Here is a 21625-nt window from a genome sequence, read left to right as displayed (position 1 = left end):
TTAAGGCATGACAAAAATAATCATTTATATTTATACATAGGTTAATCTTTGTTTCCACTCTCTGTTTCTTTTAAAACTTTTTTATTTGGATAATAATACAGCATGTCCATTCATCATAACATGTTTTTTGAATATTTTTACAGAGAACAAGCTCACTCCTACGCAGAGGAGGATGGTGGTTCCACATGCAAGTTCCCTAAAGAACAAAAAAGAGACAAGAAAACCGTTCTTCTCATCTCTTCACATATTCACATTGTGCATTGAGACACTCTCTGTTTCTAATAGACAGGATAATAGCCTATTTTTATACACTATTCTCTTAGGTAAAGCTTTTTTCAAATCTAGATATGAAGCATTTAATACCTCATAGTAGCTATTACTACCCCTTTTTTTAATATCATCAGATTAACGAGTCTACATTTCCTAGGTGCTATCTTGTTCCTTTGTGTAATATTAATACTCTACCACATTGGTTTTATGTCAGTCTTCTGGTATTGACGCCCATAAAGAGAATGCCAAAGATTAGAAATAATGGTCTGTACTATAATTAACATTATTCTCTATCATCAAATGTGTACAGATGCCACTTGGGTCGGGAACTTTATTGATTCCAACCTTGTTTGGGCATATCTGTATATTTTTATGCTAGACAATTAAAGATTAATGACATGCATTGGTTACAGAATAGATAAGCAAGGAAGCTCCTACAATGTTCTACTTCCTTATAAATAAAGTAGAGAAGTTAACAGGGAATGATGGAAGGTAAACTGAATTAGCTCTCTAAGTGAGATTACCAGCCAATGGCCTACATCAGGTATGGACAAAGAGCACAAGTGCCTGGCAGTACACAAAGACCCTAAAACTTCATTTCACCCCCAGCTAAAATAATCCCCCAGAATGGCAGCTTCAGAAAATGAGTGCTGACTGTGTTAACCCATGAGGTCCACTTTCTCTTCAATAAATCAATTAAATGGATTATCTAACTCTGCAGCTGGCCATACATTGAAAGATCTGTTCCATTGAGGTGGTGGTTATCAGGCTGATTCCTGTGGACCAAACTAACAGATCAAAATAACAGTAGATTCAGGCCATTGCGGTAATGACGGTATCAATGAACAGATGTACCCTGAAGAGACTTTAAAATCTATCCAATCAATATCTGTCTAATTTTTGGCTAGGTATTGATCGAGCAGGCCCATCATAGGGCCCTATACAGAGGTAGATGAACAGATGACAAGGGGCCGAATTGGAAGCTTAAATCTGCCCAAATATGACCACCTTAACCTCTACCTGGTTTAACATACATTATGTAATCCATCTTGAACACTCTCTGGCTTGTGCTTTTGACTGTGAATGTCTGACACCTGCTTAGACTGATCCCAAATACTGCAGAATTCCTTAGAATGACCCCCCTTTACAAAGTGCTCAGTTTTCTTAATGTTAAGTTCTCCTGGAAGGAGTCTATGGATAATTGCTTAAAATAATAATTATAACTTCCAAAACAAAAATAATTTTACATGAAGAAATCAAGACTAAAATAATATTCACAACCCTTCTTTTTGTATTCTATTGGTCTTTAGCCATTATTCATATGCTTTACTATCAGAATGAATGCTTAAGCTGATGCATGAATTTTTGATAAAAATGTGTAATTTTTCTGGAAAATCACGTGACTGAAGAATTGTAATTGAGCCTCACAATATTGATTTATTTTCCTTTGTGCCTTGAGGCAACCTTACATGTCTTGAGCCATGTTGAAAAAAATCATTTGCTTTCATTCATCATAATTTGTGAAATAGAAATGAAAACCAGCAACATAAATGCTATCATTTTATAAATTGAATACTTAACACAAGTTTTGTTCACAATCAAATAAAATGCAAATCAGTGTGATTCTATTAATAATTAGTAATTGTCGTTACAGTGTTTAATTAATTCTTATCAAGCATCTTTTTCAACCTTGCAGAATACATATGCATCACAAGAAATATGATATATGTTAAACACATGAACACAGCAGAAGCGGAACAAAGGAGAATGGAAAGCATTTAATTCTAAGTCTTAAATTGGCCATACATTGAAAGATCTGCTTATATGTCAAGGTAACCAGTTCTGCAGATCTTTAACCAATGTGGTCATCCAGAGTAGACTGATTTGACTGGCTAACTATTGGATCACAAAAGGTGTCTGTCATGGGATTTTCAAACCTGCCCAATGAGATAGCCAGTCAATCCCATATGTCAGTAAGACAGGCCATCACTTTGGCTCATGTACTAATAATGATGTATGTATGACCATCTTATCTGAATTGCACCTGTATGATCCATGACCTTTCTTCTAAACCAGTTGCTGCTAGACACCCTTTTTAACTGCCCCATATCATCTGTCAAGAATGTGATTCAAAAAAGGAAAGTTGTGCTCAACACTAAATTTTAAACCATTAGACAGGGATGCAACGAAGCTGTGACTATAAGACATGATGGGTTGAGTGCAGAGGACTGCTTGTCTGTATAAATTTTGTGGTCCCCTGCCTAATAGTTTTAATTTTATTGGTGAGAGCAACTTTTCCCTTTTTTGCTATAGTTTAAACAGGAGCAGCGGTCAGCATTGTAGCGCTCACCCTTTCCAGCTACTGTACATTCAGGTGATCCCAGTGGTGGGCAATAAAAGGGCAACCAATTGGGAGTTTTAACCTTAAAAGCAAGCAAGTTGCAGGTAAAACTTAGTCCCTATGTAAAATGTATAATGAAGCAGTAGAAGTACTAATGAATCAGATGAAAGTGTGTATAGGACTGGCCAGACCAGAGATGACTTTGACGTAGTTAGCCAGTTTAAATATATTGCAATATATGTTTTGTTAAAAGGGGAGGACATTTTTTAGTAGCTTAATGCACAAAAAGTCTCAAAGCCCTTTATATTTTCATAATGAGTTGAGTGCAGAGGACCTCTTGTATTTGTCTGTTAGAATGTGATTCAGCAACATATGCTCATTTCACAGCAGCAGCTTCTTTGTTATAGATTCATCTGGCACTGGAGAAATATGAACTAGACCAAGTCATTATGGCTTATTTCACAAAGGTCGATGCTAGCTTCCCAGTTACCATGCTAGCTTCCCAGTTCATGTAAAACATTAGGGACACTCTTAGAAGATTCAACTGGAAGGGCTGCACTGAAGGGCTGCACTGAATGCATTTAGCAGAAGTGTCCCTGATGTTCTGGTAGCCTTATGGCACCAGTAAGATGGGCTTCTGAGTGACGTCATTGCACATGAACTGACCTTTGAGGCCAGTTCATAAATCACCCCCACCAACTCTCCAAAGGCAGCAAAAGTAAAAGCAACCGTAACATGAGATAATTGAAAGACCATGAAATACACTTTATCATCTTTTGTCAAAGAAAAAAAACAGACGTGCTACAATAACTTTTAGTAATGGTTCTCCCTGCTTTTCATTCAGCAGGAAAAAACTTGGAAGGACATTATTTTGGTATTGCACAGTAAGGGATAGGTACATTTTTCAAATAAACTGATTCTTCTCATACAGACACCTTAATTTACTGTTCCCATATAGCTATTTCTATTAGTGACCACAGTCATTTCAGGTCTTGCCCGTTCCTTTCCCTGTAGATATATGTTTTAAAATGGACAAATGAACAGTTTTATGCTGTTCTCAAAAGAAACTACATTTTTTGAGGTACACCAATACAAGCATAGAATACATCTAAGCATGTTAATGAAATGGCATTGTAGGATTGATATAGCTAGAAGAGCCTGTTCTGAGAGATAATCCAACACCTTTTGAGATTCTATTGATTCAGGTCATTTCAGATTTTCTGAGAACAAAAATGTGGACTTGATAACTAAACTGATATGATGTCAGATTACTATGCCATCACTCCCATTTATGCCACCCCCTCCATTCCAAATTAACTGAGCTAGTTTTTGAGTCCACAGTACAGAGACTTAAAATGACCTGATAACCTACCAATACAGCAGAAGAAATCCATTTTACAGGCAGTGAATAAATTAAGGAATCTTTTATGCTTATTCAATTTCAAATTAACTTGTAGCTTACTCTTCTTAGGCTGACTAAGCTGGTGTTTGATTTTAGAAGCATTTTAATAATACTATTTGTAGATACAAAACTGCATTATTATTCATTTAGAATAAATGTGTTTACAATTTGTGATTTGCAATTAAAACATTTTTCTAAATTATAAACAGCTTTTTGAATGCTTCCTTGCCCAAATGTGCATATGCAAATTAGGTGTCGTATATGGGTCAAAATTCGACAGAATTCTTCATGAAAGATTCAGAATTTGAATTCCAATAGTGAATTCCTAATAGACCTGGAGGAAAGTTTGCCTTTGTTACAATGTTTACCCTACAGTTTGTTCATAGTTACTCTGGACTTGATTCCATAAAAGATGATAAATAATTCACTGTTTTAAATAATTACATATTTTAGGCTTAGTAATAACTATTTTTAATGGAGAAGATTAAGTGCGGGAAACATGTACCATTGCCCTGTGGTTGAACATGAGTCACAACTAATAAGGACCCAAGCAAGTGCCAGTGTATTGGGTTGTGCTCATTGGGCCCTTAACTGCTACACTTACTTACTAAACCTAAAACATCCTTATACAGGAATGTGGGAAGTATAATGCCACTAGTGATGATTGAATTTTTTTGCCAGCCATGAATTTGACAAATTTGCCATTAAAAAAATGAATATTGACTTTAATGCATTTGGACAAAAAAGTTGCAGAGACAAATAAAGTTTCCACCAAAAAAAAATGGCCATTGACATTAATGCATTTGGAGAGAGAAAAATTGTCGCACGTAAAAAATGTTGACGCCCATTGACTTCAATGCGTTTTACAAATATTTCGCAGTTTTGCAAATTTTTTCTCAGTGAAATGAGACAGATTCACCAATCACTCAAATATAACTGGCTCTGTTATGTTGTGCCTGACAATCTTTTGTAGAGTCTCTGGATCTGCTTGTTACTGTTATTCTATCTATTTATTATAGCAGATGGTATTATAGTTGTATGTTTGGCCATACCCACCATTTTGATGAGGCCTCGCTGTAGCTAATATAGTTGTTGGCTATTTTGTCAGGGTTATCTGGGTTTTGGCCATTTAGAAGTCCCCCGAAATACAAAAAGGAAACAACAGGTGCATACTTGATGTACATTTGTTGTTTTCACCCAGGGGCTCGTAGGATCTCTAAGCATTCTTCTGCTGTGTATGGATCAGCTGAGGAGGCCAGAACAGCTATACGGCATTATCTTTGGGGACACTAGTAGCTAAGGCTAGCAAATCGGACATGCTCATCTTTATGGCTAACTGGGAAGCCAACTATAGTTTAAAGTGTTATTTGTGTAACCTCTTGAGTATTAATAATATATTTGCAACCAATATCAATATGTCGCCAATGCCCATTTAAATCTATGGGCGTCCAAAATTTTTTTTTGACGCGCGTCTTTTTATTTTGATGCACAAAGCCATACAAGTCTATGGGCGTCATTTTTTCGGCGAAACAAGGCGAAAAAATTCACCCATCCCTAGTGACAATCTCTTTCTAAGCTTTTAAATATGAATGTTCTGTTATGGCATATAATACCACATTGTTCAGTAAAATGTCTCTACTGTTTACGATCCCCCTTGCACCCAACACGTGTATATATAAGTAGAATTAAGTTGTACCATATATTTAGCAGAACATAATCTCTGAAGTAATGCGAGGGCTGATGCAACATAAATATCAGGTGTCTAGGATGTACTTATATTCTTTCAAAGCAGTGACAATTATTAAGCAAACATGATTTTGTTGATGAATAATGTGACAGCACCTATTCTTGAATAGTCTGTATGCAGTGCTGCAAATACTTGATTGAAATGTCAAATAAATAAATACATATATACAGGTATGGGACCTATTATCCAGAATGCTCGGGACCTGGGGTTTGCCAGATAACGGATCTTTCCATAATTTGGATCTTCATGCCTTAAGTCTACTACAAAATCATGTAAATATTAAATAAACCCAATAGGCTGGTTTTGCTTCCAATAAGGATTGATTAGATATTAGTTGGGATCAAGTGCAAGCTACTATTTTATTATTACAGAGAAAAAGGAAATCATTTTGAAAAATTTGGATTATTTCATTACAGTGGAGTCTATGGGAGATGGCCATTCCGTAATTCGGAGCTTTCTGGATAACGGGTTTCCGGATAAGGGATCCAATACCTGTATATATATGGAATATTTACTGAATTGAGACATTTTAGTCTATTATGCTTAAAGGCATATTAATTAACTTGCACGTAATTCCTTTTCTAATAAAAGGTTCACAAGCAAGCTCTGAAGCACTACAAACAAATCTATATAGGTGTTGGCAACACAGCATTACATTGTCATATTTTGCACTATTATATTGGTTATAATTAAGTGCATTATAAATCAACCATATATGTTGCTTGGATTCAGATAAAGCATTTAAGTGCTTAAAACATTTTCTAGCAATACAGAATATTCCTTCAATTTTCCTTTCGACAGATTGATTGACTTCTGGGAGTTTGAAACAATAAGAGCTCAGGTCCCTTTGCTTTCTGGAAGCCATACCTCCTGTTTGTTATGCTTTGGGGTAGAGAAAGGGAGGTGGGTGGCTTGCAGAGCAAGATCTGCCTCTGTCATTTTCAAAATCAATACTTGCTCTCGGAGCATGGGATAATTTAGAGAACATAATTCAGAATTCTACTGTTCAGCATGTATCTTCCCTGGCAAAAGGGGCTTCATTCAGAGTCAGCACAATGCACACTATATTAGAAATGTTCTAGTTGGGTAAATAACAATATCTTAAATAAATATAAAATCTACACTGCTTTAAAGTATACACAGAATGCTGCCTTCCTTGAAATCCATTCCAAAGTGTTTTATTCATTTAATAACAATGTGATACTACCTGATTTATATTATTCAACAGATATGCCTTTTGAAATGCAATAGCAACTGAATGTCAAAGACAATAAAATAATATGAATAGTTATAAGGATGGTGGATGTAATGATCTTGTGGATAAGGCAATGCGGTAAATTTTATTTTACTCTATAAAAAAAAAGCCTTGTTTCATACTTTCACATAATGGTTGTTTATTAACCTCAAATGTCTTCCATTTTATTTGCGCTAGAGGCAGCAACCATTTTGTGCATTAAAGAACGAGTAAGTAATTAGGGAAACTAGTAAAGAAAGAAAATATCACAAGATGTAGAGAAAGTAATAAATGGTGTTTTCAGTGGTCAATTATAAAGACGTTCCTTTAACACCTTGCAATAGATGCAGTTTTTTTTTATTTGGGGCCCTGGTGACAAATGCTTTGGCAGTGCAATATACTTTCTAATGACTATTAGTTCAGTGCCCCACCCTGTCCACCAAACTGCTGCCTCTGTCCATTTTAGTAGCTATTGTTCTCAATGCTGACCACAAGCAATTCCTTCTGATATAATCTCTGGAGATTTTCCTTCTTGACAATGGGGGCAGGGCTATTCACTGTGTGTATCAGATAATTTTTTACAGGACTGTTCAAACACAATGCCTCTTGAAATCTGCCAAACAGGGAGTAAATCAGCAAAATGCCCAGAGTATGATTTAATAATCTGTATTGTTCTTTATCCCTGGTAGCCATACACAGAACAAAGCTTTTCCTCCTACATATAGCACAGCTCAGGTGACATGTTACATGCTTTTATACAATCAGTATTGCCCTATACTCAATGAATTGGACTGATCTGTTTCTGTTTTTAAAATATTTGACATCTGGACAGATTTGTTTCTGTTTTAAAGAATTAGCATATTATTTTTAAACATATATTTATATGGAACTCCATTATGTGGCTCTCCTGCAATAGTGGAGCCAGAGCTCCCAGAATCCTTCAGTTGTTGGGGGATGCTTAGGGGCAGATTTATCAAGGGTCGAAGTGAATTCAAGGGAATTTTCGAAGTAAAAAATTTCGAAATTCAAAGTAATTTTTTGGATACTTCGACCATCAAATTTGATTCGAAGTAAAATCATTCAAATATTCGATCATTCCATAATCGAAGTGCTGTCTCTTTAAAAAAACTTTGACCTCAATACTTACAAATTAAACGTGCCAAAGTGCTATGTTAGCCTAAAGGGACCTTCTTGACCAAGTCTTCACACATCTAAGTTAAATCTTCGGTTGTACGCTAAAATCATTCGGATCGAACGATTTTACTTTGATCATTTGATGGGCAAATTTGGTGAAAAATACTTCGACTTCGATATTCAAAGTCGAAGTATTTCAATTCGAGGGTCGAATTTCGAAAGTGTTTATCACAAGATACTGCACACTTCAACATCAAAAAGGATCACAACTAGGGCTGCCACCTGACCCGTATTTTACCGGCCTGGCCGTTAAAAATGTTGCTTGAGAACAATGTTATTAATAGGGAAAAACCCTAAAAATATAGGATGACCGGTATTTTTTTCCAGGAAAGGTGCAAGCCCTAATCACAATGCATTAGGTAGGATGCTCCCATATTTATTGGAAATAAAAGGTGTATGGTTAAATCAATCAGGAATATTATTCTGTATCTTTTTACAAGCTGTTCCAATGATTCTTTTTACTCAAAAACGATAGGAAAAGTATTGAACTTTTTGGAATACTCTCACAATTTGAAATATAGTAAATATGCATCACAGTCTGAACAGTGTTTTATTGGTTGAAATATGCTGAGGCAATGTATGAGCCAATATGGGAGTAAAATATCTACCAAGATGTATTTCTACTGTATCTAAATAATTTAATTAAAAGAATTGCCTGATGTCAGAAAACATCTTGCATTGGTACAGAGACATATACAAATATTTTATGTAAAAATAAAAGAACATATGCTCATAGAGAAAAGGTTACTGCAACCCAAAATATTAATGCACAAATGGATATACCAATGCATTTCAGCAACACTTATTGTGTATTTTCCTATAAAGTTTGCCATTAATATCTTAAACATTGTCTATATACTGTGAACATAATAAATTGACAATAATCCAAAATTAATTTAACCACTTCAAGCTGGTGATAACCATTATTTTCTCCTAGGCTATCATTTGAATACATTAGATTATTAGAATAGGCAGTTTCTCATAAGTTTAAGTTTATCAATACCAGATCAGTGTTCAAATCACCATATAAATTCAAATAAACAATGATTTGTATTAGTTCTCAACTATATATATATATATATATATATTTTTTTTTCCAATGAGTATCCGCACTCCAAAGCTGCTGTCAATGGCGGGGGTGCACGGTTAACACATGATTCACATTGAGTTGTTAATTGAATGAGGGCACTGATTGGTCTATGTTGGAGCACTTTTGTTATTTATTGTGGATTTTTAAAGTTTTGTATCATCCTTGAAAAAGGTCCAAATGTGGACCGAAATGTCGCGTATTTGATACTACAGAATAATAATAAAATTACCAAGTTTTTAAGGGAGTGCTGGTCTGAAGATTATTGATATATATATATATATATATATATATATATATATATATATATATATATATCAATGGGCATTAGGAAAAAATAAATAAAAAAAATAAATGCCCATGTATTTGTGCTGTTCCTTTTTTGCCAATTCAGAATTAAAAACACAGATAATTAATAAATATAAAATGATGAAATATTAAAAAACATGCATAAACTGTTGAGTATTAGCCATGATACCGTACGGGAACCCTTATCCATAAGCCCATTATCCAGGAAGCTCCGAATTACAGGAAGGCCATCTCATGAAGTCCATTTTAAGCAAATAATTCTGAATTTTAAAAATAATTTCCTTTTTCTCTACAATAATAAAACAATAACTTGTACTTGGTGGTAACTAAGCTGCATGAATCCATATTGATGGCAAAACAATACTATTGGGTTTATTTAATGTTACGTGATTACATGACTTATTAAGGTATGGTGATCCAAATTACAGAATGATCCCTTATGCAGAAATTCCCAAGTCTTAAATCATTCCAGATAATACATCATATACAGGTATGGGACCTGTTATCCAGAATGTTTGGGAACTAGAGCTTTCTGGATAACGGATATTTCCATAATTTGGATCTTCATACCTTAAGTCTAATAGAAAATCATGTAAACATTAAATAAACCCTATAGGCTGGTTTTGCTTCCAATAATGATTCAGTATATATTAGTTTGGATCAAGTACAAGTTACTCTTTTATTATTACAGAGAAAGAAGAAATAATTTTTAAAATGTTGATTATTTGGATCAAATGGAGTCTATAGGGGATGGCCTTCCCATAATTTGGAACTTTCTGAATAATGGGTTTCAGGATAACAGATCCCATACCTGTACTAATAATAGATCCGATACTAATGCTAAAACTAGCTTATGTGTAGCTTAGCTAAATATGCTCTAATTGCTTAGAGATGCATTGTATAGGGATTTTATCAATTGCAAAATGGTTTACATTGTGTTTGAAACATGAACATAGAGCTACAGTATCTGAATTGGTTTAAAACGTTTTAATTTTTCATTCTAGCACTGTCCTTTTCCTAGATAGATAGATAGATAAGATAGATAGATAGATAGATAGATAGATAGATCGATCGATCGATCGATCGATCGATCGATCGATCGATAGATAGATAGATAGATAGATAGATAGATAGATAGATAGATAGATAGATAGATCGATAGATAGATAGATAGATAGATAGATGTGTAAATTTGCTTTGCTGGTGTCATGTTGTGCTATTCAGAAATTCAGTCTTTCTTCCTGCAATCATTATTTTAGCAGTTAGTGCTCGTACATAGCTCCCTCTACCCCTCAAACAGTATCAAGGCAGGGAGAGAGAGAGATAAGATTTAATGTAACAGCCAGTTATAAATATATAAGCAAAGCCATCATCAAAATATTAATAGAAATTTTTACATTATCTGCAAAAGTGACATGCAAGAGACATGCACAAATGTAGTTTTACACTCAATAAAGCAGAATAGTGTATACACACACACACACACACACACAAACACACGTAGTGGACTGTCAGGGGAGCCTTTCTATCTCATGTTGATACTGAGACACTTGATTATACTAAAACTGGGAAAACTACAAGTTATGGTAACATGCAAAATCTGTTTAAAATCGAGCTTGTAAATGAGCAACTTGGAATTTCTTTGATTTTAAATTATTCCATAAAATATAAAAGACAAAAATCACTTGGTATCATAAACATGGATTGTCTTAAAACTACTAATGGTAATTTCATTTATCAGAATATGATTTCTGCTTTTTTTCTCTCTTCTACAACTTCCTCTGTGGAATCACACTCTTAGCAAAAAAAGAAAAAAAAAAGAGTTTCTACATATCCGAGCCAAGGGTGGAAAGATGATCAATACATTGGCTGCTTAATTCTCAGTCCAGCAGAATGGTGTATATAATCATGAATAAGGCACTGTTTGTAAACATGCCATAGGAAAGTTTTGCCTTTCCTTTAAACTGCAGATGCAGGCTCCACAGTGAATTCAGGATTATGATTTTAGGAGGCTCTAAAGCAAAGATAAACAAACTGGGCAGAGTTTGTGTGTCACAATAATAAGTATGCAGAAGATTGTGATTGTGGGCAGCCATTCAAGCACGGGATACACAGTAGTTCTGAAGAATCCCATTATATACTACAGAGTTTATCTGTTATCTGCTGTGTATCCTGTGCCTTTTCTACTTTTTCAGCTTTGAATGGCTGCCCCCATGGCTACACAGCAGTTTGATTGTATAAACTATAGTAGAGTTTCTGAAGAACAGCACATTCTATTTTAATTAATTTGGTACACTGCGATATATTGTTGTTACAGTTCCTTTACTATCCTTCTCATAGAATGATACCTATGACAACTAGCCCTTGGGCCCCCCAGTCCAACCCTGCTTACACCAGTTCAGAAGTGGCGTAAATAATGGAGTAAAATACAGGGATTTACTATGCGACAAAACTGTAACAATTCTAAATCCAAAAATACTCCAGGTAAAACCTGTTGAAATTATGTAAAGTAAATGGCAGATGTCCCTCTAAGATCTTTCTTTGCTTCATGGTTTATGAGGTTTTTGGGTATTTTTGATGCTGGCTTTTGTAAAACAATATGAAAAAGTTGCAGTTGTTGTGCGACAATTTGAACAAGTTATGGTTTTCTTGTCTCTTCTACTACATTTTCCCCTTTTGTGCTTTTTTCATTTGGATCGTTTGATAAATGACTGACATTCATGAAAATGGGTTTATTCGTGGTTTCAAAAAGCTCTAATACTACTAAAATTTGACCTTTAATAAACTGGCCTCTTGATGCTAATGGTAGAGCGCTACAGTCAGTGGCACAGTTTCAAAGGGTGAAGCTCTCTCAAACTGTACTGCTTGGCACATTAAATACAAGTGTCCTGATTGTTGTTTCTCTTTATACGTGATAGATGTTTTCCTGCAGAAGCACCATCAAGCACTAATATGTGTGTTACTGAGTTTGGTGAATGGACCACACTTTTGGTGCACGGAATTTTCTTGAGGTGGTCAAACATTCTGCATATGATCAGCTGTCATTCTGTAATATTTTTCTCTTTTGATGGGTTAGATTTGATTCTTTCTGATTCTGTGACAAAAATGCCTCTCACCATTTCTTCCTTAATTGCGTTTGTAACTGGCACCTAGTACAACATCTGATAAGCCTGTTCAGGTGAAAGGTACTTTTAGTATGAGTAATGTGCTCATGGTCTGCTCTTTTATTTTAATTGTTTTATTATTGCTTAGTCAGGCAAAAAGTTCCTTTCATAATAAATCACTGAAAGGGCTTGTTGTTATTGTTCACTTTGAGTCTGAGGTGTGTTAAACAGATCTATTGCCTGGTATCATTTATATACTGTAATCTGTATCCATTTGTTTCAAGGCACTTTGACAGCTTACTTGAAAAAGTTTCTCTGAAAAATGCGTTGGTTTTTTTACAGGAACATTATACCGTTTCTATGTCTAGCTTAACTTCTGTGCATTTTTTCTTAATATGACAGTAAATGATAGGGCAGAGTTTTTTCATATGCACTGGGCATGAATGAAAGCAAGAAATTATAAATAAAGGAATTAATACATGGGGTGTGCACTACTGCTTGCCTAGGAGGATGTATTCCCCATGAATCACAACATAACAGCACTTTTTGCTACCCCATAGGGCTTACATATAAATATACATTATACTCTGGGATAATGTGCTCTGTTTACAACAGAGATAAGTTAGATAGTTAAATAGAAGTAGGCTAAGCAATAAAATGAACCAATCTCTAAATGGAAAGATACTTGTGAACCAGCACGATGCAAGTGCTCTGATTACACTGTTAATATGCTAATCACGATTTTAATAAGACAACTGGGAGAATTTACAAGCTCAGTCTGTATCATCATCAGTAGAAACCGTGATACGTTAATTCATTTGCAGGAATATGAGGCATGGGGGCTTGTTTCAATTCTGCAATCAACTATTTACAACAGTAACAGTTAATAGAAGTAATCTACCTTTCCCTCAGATACAATAATTAGATTGTCCAGGTCATATAACCCACGTGCTATTTTGCATGGTGTTAATATAGTAGCATTTTTAAGTATAAGCTATATAAATCAGTAGGCATGCAGTCATACAGTTTAGCCTAGTTACTTCTACAAATCTTTCTTAAAGGCCTGTTTAATATTTTTATTTTCTGATATAGTCAACTAGAAAAACAAAAAGTTATTTTCCTACTTGCCTAAGTCCTGTTATTTGCCTAAGTCCAGCTAAGGAAGGGAGAAGAGGGTGGTCTTGTGGTTTAATGGGCATGGCATAATGTAAGTGGAGCAAAGTCAGCTAAACAGGCAATGAAATAGTTCTCTAGCAATTCCCCAATTATTTAGAATCTTGTCCCTAAATATATGCCAGCATTTCCTTGGAGTAAGCTAACTTTTCTAAGCCTATTGTTCCCTATAAATTGTTCATTTTTTATTCTAGTACTATGATCAAAAGAACATATCTGGTGCTAAAAAAATAAAACTGGATCAAACATATTGCAATGTGAAAGAAACTTTTCAGAGGGGTAAGTAAGCTTATAATGTATAACATGATTCAGCTTCAGTTAACAGCGCTTCTAAACTACAGTATATCAGCCTGTGCTGATTGTAATAGTTCATGTTATCTTCATGTAAACAGTTTCCAATATATATGCATTTAATGTGCTCTCCTGTAAACTGGGATAAAGCTCTTTAAATCACAAAGGAAATCCCTTCCCTCTGAAGTGTTCACCCTAGTATTTTGCTTTTTATAAAGCTTTTTCACCTTTTTGTGTTGTGGCAGAGTACAGTGTAATGCAGTGTTCACCTTCTCTTCTTTCACCGTATGGCTAGAGGTCAACTTCTCCTATTTCACTATCAGGGTCAGCTCCTTTTAATCCCAGAAATAAGCCACCTGAGGCTTCTCCTAGACTCAAGAGGAACTAGCTGCTGTCTGTGTTTGTTACATACAGAGGGGAAAGCCTGGAAATGAATATATTCTGGGAGAAAGGAAAGAAGACCAACAGATTTCATTGTGGCACCCACATTCATTCAGAGCAGATATTTAGAAGATTTTTAATAATATAATATATATATATATATATATATATATATATATATATATATATATATATATATATATATATATTGTTTGACAATTTAGCGATCAGAGAAATATGTTTTTATGTCTAAAGAAAGATCAAGAACAACGATTTATTATTTCAGCTATGTACACATTTATGTAAACCAGTGATGGATAAAGGGGTGTATATTTTTACTACATATTTTTATTTACTGTTTTAACACCATCATTCTGTAATATTTACATTTATAATATCAGCAACTGTAAGATTAAATATTCTGCTAACTCTCAAATCTGATAAAATGATTGACTAAAATGTAAACTGATTTCTTAATAAAAGAAACTTTATTTGTGATTCATCTCACATGTTCTCTTTGTTCTATAGCTCTCTATTAATAACGCCCTCTGGCTAAAAAATATTCATGGGACTGAGAGCTGTCCAGATAAGAGAAGGGGTCATGACCCAGCCTGCACAAGCTCATCAGTGAATGGCCACCAATCTGAAAATAAGAGAATGCCTGTCAATACAACGTGATGGAAAGAAGCATAATACCAAAACAAAGAAGATGGAAGTAATCCTGGTGAGCAAGGCCATTTTAAGAGTAGGGCAGAAAGTGCATTTTCCCTGGACCCCAAAGAATCAGAGGGTCCTTAGGGAGGATATAAAAACACAGAAAATACAAACAGATAATATATATTGTAATGTGTATCAAATGCTATTTTTTTAGCAGTCAAGCTGTTGTTGGTCTTCAGGATCCCACTGATAATGGCATAAAGGTTTAAAGGAAAGTGAAAGTAATTATGTATTGGTCGTAAATAGGATACATTGGATCCAATCATATTAAAGGAGTTATGTGCCATTGTTTCTATGCCATACTGGGCTGTTCAACCAACACACAGTAAGCATGGCTTCGGCCCTTGGGGCAAATGAACAGATACCATTTGGGGAGCTATACCTGTGTATAACCACTTTCCTGTTGTGTTATTTGTTTCGGCTGATTGCCTGACGTGAAGAGGAGCTGCAACTCATTTTACTTTCAACCATCCAGTGGAAATGATCTGTCAGGGCTGTTAATCATCAATCCATCAGGATTATCAGGCTAAATGACCCCATACCTTTTGGGTACGTACCTTTTTGGTACGAAACACGTAGGGCCTATGGAGATGTAGCTATACTTTTAAATACGACAAATAAAGACTTTATTTTTTAACTTATATTTTTGGCCTTGTGGATCCCTTGAGTGCTGGACAGTCCTATTCTTTTGCTGTGTTTCGGTTTACCCTGAAGCTGGGGGTCTGGGGCTAGTGCACCTGGACCACAGGATCTACTTGGTGAGCTCTTTACATTGTTATTCTGGAGCACCTATCAATTTTCTTTATTGCAATGGATCAAACCTGAACCATTCTGCAGGGGGGCAGACTGGGACCTAATACTTGTTAGTGCATTGCCTCCAGCTAGTGGGATTTGGGAATGCACCCGAGGAACAACAATAACACATACACAATCTTTGATAAACTAAATAACTCTTTATCTAAAATTAAAGGGGAAACAAATACAGGAAACACACCTAGCAAAATGACAAAAAGAGCCTCACTATCTAACTTTGCTACTGTAAGCTGTCTCACTAACTAAAAGAATAAAGTCCTTTAGCTCAGCCAGAAAATAAATATGATTATGTAATATCAGGATCAAAGTTTGCTACACTTCTTATAACCTAAAGCAACCAATCAGCCGGTAGCCTTTACCGTGTCCCGTTTCGCTGAAAAATTCACAAAAACCAAATTTTGACAATTTGGCAATTTTTTTGGACAAATTTTTACAATTTGATGTGCATTAAAGTCAATGGGCGGTTTTGTCACCGGCGTTGGAATTGACGCCAGTGTAAAAAAAAATTATGACAGCTGAGAATTTTTTCTGCAAAACTGAGAATTTATTCGCATGGGGTGAAACTCGGAAATTCACTGCAAATTCGCACCTGCCGAATAAATTTGCCCGTCCACCTTTTTAAAAGCAAGCATGTTATTGGTTTCTATTCCTCAGCAAAGTTTGTGCCTCTTATTCGATATGAGGACAGTCTCTGTAAATCTTTAAATGCTCCTTTAGAAAACTTTAAGGGTCAATATTCACTCCAACATTGCATCTAATACTTCACATTAAGGGGCACATTAAATAACATGTAACACATTAACTTAAATAGTTCTGGTTTGTATTAGTTTTTTTAGTGGCCCAATTTTTACTAGTAACTCATTCTGTACAAGTAAAGGCATTTTCAAAAGCAGAAGTTTATACAGTATTTACAACTTTATAATCATAAAATTATGTCAAAGTAAACCTGGTCATTTTTTCAAAGGCTTGTACCTCCCTGGTTGTGATTTATGGGAAAATGACTCCTGGCCAAAGTATTGGATTCAAAAGCTGATCCTCTCCTACTGAAGCTTTTAATAGGGGAGAGATCTCCAAGACAACTCACATTTTTGAAGACTTAAAATCATCATTGATAGGACAGGTGTGGGAGTGCTACAACCACATGGACATTTGGCTTTGATGATCATACAAAGTATAATTGTATCTTAAAAATTCAGTTTTCAAAAATGTCTCCACTTGCACATTTATGCATTAAACTTTTCTTTTACTTTACGTAGCATTGGATTTTTGTGATCTCAGAGTGTCACCATTTCAGTTTCTGGTGTATAGGTGTAAAGCAAAGGGACATTCTACTTGTTAATATCCTTGCTAACCTGCATTATAACAAACACTGTAAATGTTTTCTGAAACATTTCCATCAGATATTTTAAAAATACAAACAACTTTTCTACATCACAATTTCTATTTTAACTACTCCTATCGCTCTCTGATGAAATTAAATTTTTCTTCTAACTGTGAAACACCCAATTCAATCCACACAGACTTACAGCTTTACTCCCCAGATCCTCACCACTTATCTATATCACTGAAACCCCTCCTGTACTCCATCATTACTCTTCCCTGTCTCTAAACAGAACAGAACACTGTCATCAGTCAAATGTAAATCACCAGTCACCACTCTAAGCAATTCAAGCCACAGCCTTGACTTGTGAGTTCAACATGCTACTTTTAGCTACTGGTCCTTCAGTGCAGAACTTAATTACAAGATGTATAGTGCTGTGGAAGTCTCCATTCAATACAGGCTATGTTACAATTTTGATTTCTGTGTTTTTCAGTATTCATTATTTTTATCCCTTTGCTCATCAAACCCTCTTATATCCGTTTGAGACAGTATCTTAAACTCTTTGTTTTCTATCATGCACTTCCCTTCTCGACATGTAAGTATATTACAGTTTATTTAAATAACAAGTTTGCAGGCTTAATGGTCCTTCCTGCCAAGAGTGTGTACATGCAAGAATATGCACACTGAAGAAAGGTTAATCTTCAAATATTTATTATAAACATCTGAAGAAAAATGTATTTTCCAAAGGCGCACTGACTTTATTGTTCTTTATTTTTGTTATTTATGATACAATGCTTCCTAGAGACAATGGATATCTTGCCCATTGGAACTTCCAATATAACAGTCCAGCCACAAGCATGCAGCTAACCACACTAGAGCCAGTGTTTTAGCCAGTTATCCGATCAATATGTTTGGGGTCTGGAGGAACTGATTCAAATACAAGCTTGGAGGGACCCAAGACCCCACTCTTCATCAGCAGATGGTTCCCCCATGCTTAGAATCAGTTCCACAAATCATTGTGCCATGATACCTCAGTAAATACATTATTTTTAAATAGAAGTTGTAGCCCTGTGTTTGTTAAATTGACATAGTGACATTTATGGGAAGGAACAAAATAAGGCCTACTCCATAAGTCAATGGCAACCAATCAAACATCATTTTATAATAGTGTTGGGTAGTGTCGTGTATGGCGATCTTAAACCCCAGGTGGAGCGACTGAATTTCAGTCTAGGCATTCTCTTCTGACTATAATTACAGATAAAAAACAAACAAATACAAAAAGTATTGTAGAAGTGATACCTAAATTGGCTAACAATAAAAATACATTGCAAGCTTTCGAAGCACAAAGGAAAGAAAGGCACAGCATATATACTGTTATATCAGTGAAAGGTATTCATGGGCAATAAATTAGGAAGTAACAGAAGTTGATAAGATGATTCCGAAGCCTTTCAGCAGTTCTGAAGCATAATTTATGTGAAAAGTGGCTGTTGTAGGTTTGAATTGAAGTTCTTTTGGAATCAGGTTTTCTTTTTAATCTAACAGAATATATGCTGTGCCTTTCTAGCTTTCATTTGTATTTTGCCTGACGAAGGGGCCTTGATGCTCCGAAAGCTTGCAATGGGTTTTTATTGTTAGCCAACATAGGTAACACTTCTACAATATTTTTGTTTATTTTTTTATTTGTTATTTTTGCTACTGGCTAACACGGTACCACAGTTTTTGTTTTGTGCTCTTCTGACTATAAGGACAGAATTAAGACTTAGAGGCACATTTATCAAGAGTTGAATATAAAATTCATGTGAGCTTTTTTAAAACTCCCCTAACCTTCCATAAAATTCGACTAATCAAAATTTATTAAGAAGAATTTAAACAACCCAAAAATTTGAATCAAATTGGATCAAACTCGATTCGAGTTTTTTCTCTGAAAAAAACTTGAATTTCAGGAAGCCTGCAAACATCTCCAAATTGATCCATGGACCTCTCCCATTGACTTAAACAGCAATTCAGCAGGTTTTAGGTGGCGAATAGTCAAATTTGAATTCTTAAAGGGCCAGAGTATGATAAATCTTGAAAATTCTATTTGAATTTAAAAAAAAACCTCAAATCGAGTTTAACTCCCTAGTCGAGTTTTGACTATCAAAAAAAAAAAGTCCAAATTCAAATTCGGATTTTCAATTTGACCCTTAATACCTCTGCCCCATAGTGAGCAGAAAACAGGAATTGGAGCATAGAGAAACAAGCAAGCTGGACTTTCTACAGGCAATAAATGAGTACAAAGCTGGAGATTTCACAGCCAGACTAATTCTGAGCAACTGTGGCAAGATTAACAACAGCTAAATTCACATTACCTACCTGGAAACTAAATGTGAACACAGAATAAAATATATAGCTGTCTGCTCAGAAAGAGCATTGGTACTGCAGAATGAATGGAAAACAGAAGGTCACCAGCTCAAATCCAGGTAGGGAAAGGTATAGGGGCACATTTTGCCCCTAGTACTTCACATTTGCCTGTAGTTAAGAACTGATGGATCAAGCATGAAGACTGTTTTGGGGAAATCTATACCAACAATTTTTATCTTAAACTTGCTTTACCATAAAAAATAATTTCCAGTGCAAACTAGGAGTAGTATTATAGCCTATATTGCTGGTATTGGGGCTCATGTATTAAAGAAGCTACAGCAAGTCTTTGTGTGACTGTTCTCTCTTTGAAATTTGCAGGCAAGCAATCAAAAATGGTGCCCAATTGGGAAAAGACTGGTAACTTGTCCATAAAGCACACATAGCACAACAGAAAGTAATGTCATTATTTTCTGCTTCAAGCTGTCTCTGTAACTACAGAGTCTAAACTGCTCCCTCTGGCATCCCTGAAATGACTTTGTAGTGTAAACATATGCCCCTGGCAATGCAAAATTGAGTGCATGTGATGCTGAGGGAGGCAAATCCACAGCATGTCTGGCAATATCTTGCAACCTTGGGGCTTTTTATGAAGAGATTGCCTTAGGCTTTTTTGTGAATCTGAATCAAATTATCCCTAAATCGGTGCACGTCAATATTAGAATAATTACTTTAGTGTTATAGAGTCAAAAAGTAGCACCCCTATGTTGTTGCCACAGGCTCATGCATTTAATGGGAACATTTTGATGATCCCAGATAAACGTGGCGCTCCTTAGCCAAGTGCCATTTAGCTAACTTAACGGCACCCCAAACCAGCTACAACATAAATCTCACATAAATTTGAAGCACATGAAACCTCCAGGGCTGGTCCTTTCAAGGTTATGATAACTATGTATAAATATATAAGGCAATCATATAATAAACTCTCTAATGCTTTATTTACCAGTAGGTCTTTCCAACAGACATAAGGGAATCCATTCCAATTAGAAGAACGGAGGTTCCATCTTAATATACAGAAAGGGTTTTTCATTGGGAGCTATAAAGTTGTGCAACAGGGACTATTTCATTTAGTTAATATTTTAAGTCAGTAAGTATTTTTCCGCCCTCTGATACAATTTGGAAAGATTGGGGGCTGGGGGATGAGATTTTTTGCCTTGGTCTGGATCAGTTAGCAGTTAAGCAGGTTTCATTTTGCCATAAAAAGTTGAACAATATGATCATGCCTTTTTTCAAACCAAGTTATCATGTTTACAATCTATATTTTCAATTACATTTTTGTGTGCTGTCCTGCTGCCACAGGAGGCAGTTTGGTGCATTTCAGATGGTTGAATTGTGTTGGGGCCGAGGAGCACCTAAGCTTTAATAATTGCAAGTTGCTTAGATGTACTGATTGCAGATTGGCTTTGTGTTGGTGAGGCCCCCACTAAATTTCGTTGTGTGGGATTAAGTGGTAGAATGCATATAATGTAATCCTACCCTAAATATCAGGATTGACAGCAGAATGATATGGCTGAAGGAGGACTAATTTCCCTGCTTAGCTTGGGAGTCCTTGGTCTCTATTAGTCTCTTGTGTTATTTAACTGCCCAGAAATGAAACTTAGCATACAGGGATGAAAGCTGAGGACTACTGCAACTGTTTGTAAGTAAGAATAGCAATGAGTTCTGTACATTTTAAAGGAAAATATAATTAGAAGAATGTTTTCTTTTTAAAAAAATAAAAATACACATACACAAGCTGCTAGTGAGCTGCATCAGAGTGAAACAGGAAATCCATCTGTGAGTACTGAACCATGGCCAATATTTTTAACTCCATTTATCATCCTGATACGATATGAATTCCCTGTAAG

Source organism: Xenopus laevis, chromosome 3L (assembly GCF_017654675.1).
Source record: "Xenopus laevis strain J_2021 chromosome 3L, Xenopus_laevis_v10.1, whole genome shotgun sequence".
NCBI lineage: Eukaryota > Metazoa > Chordata > Amphibia > Anura > Pipidae > Xenopus > Xenopus laevis.
The sequence above is the reverse complement of the archived record's forward strand: the minus strand, read 5'-3'. Positions refer to the sequence as shown.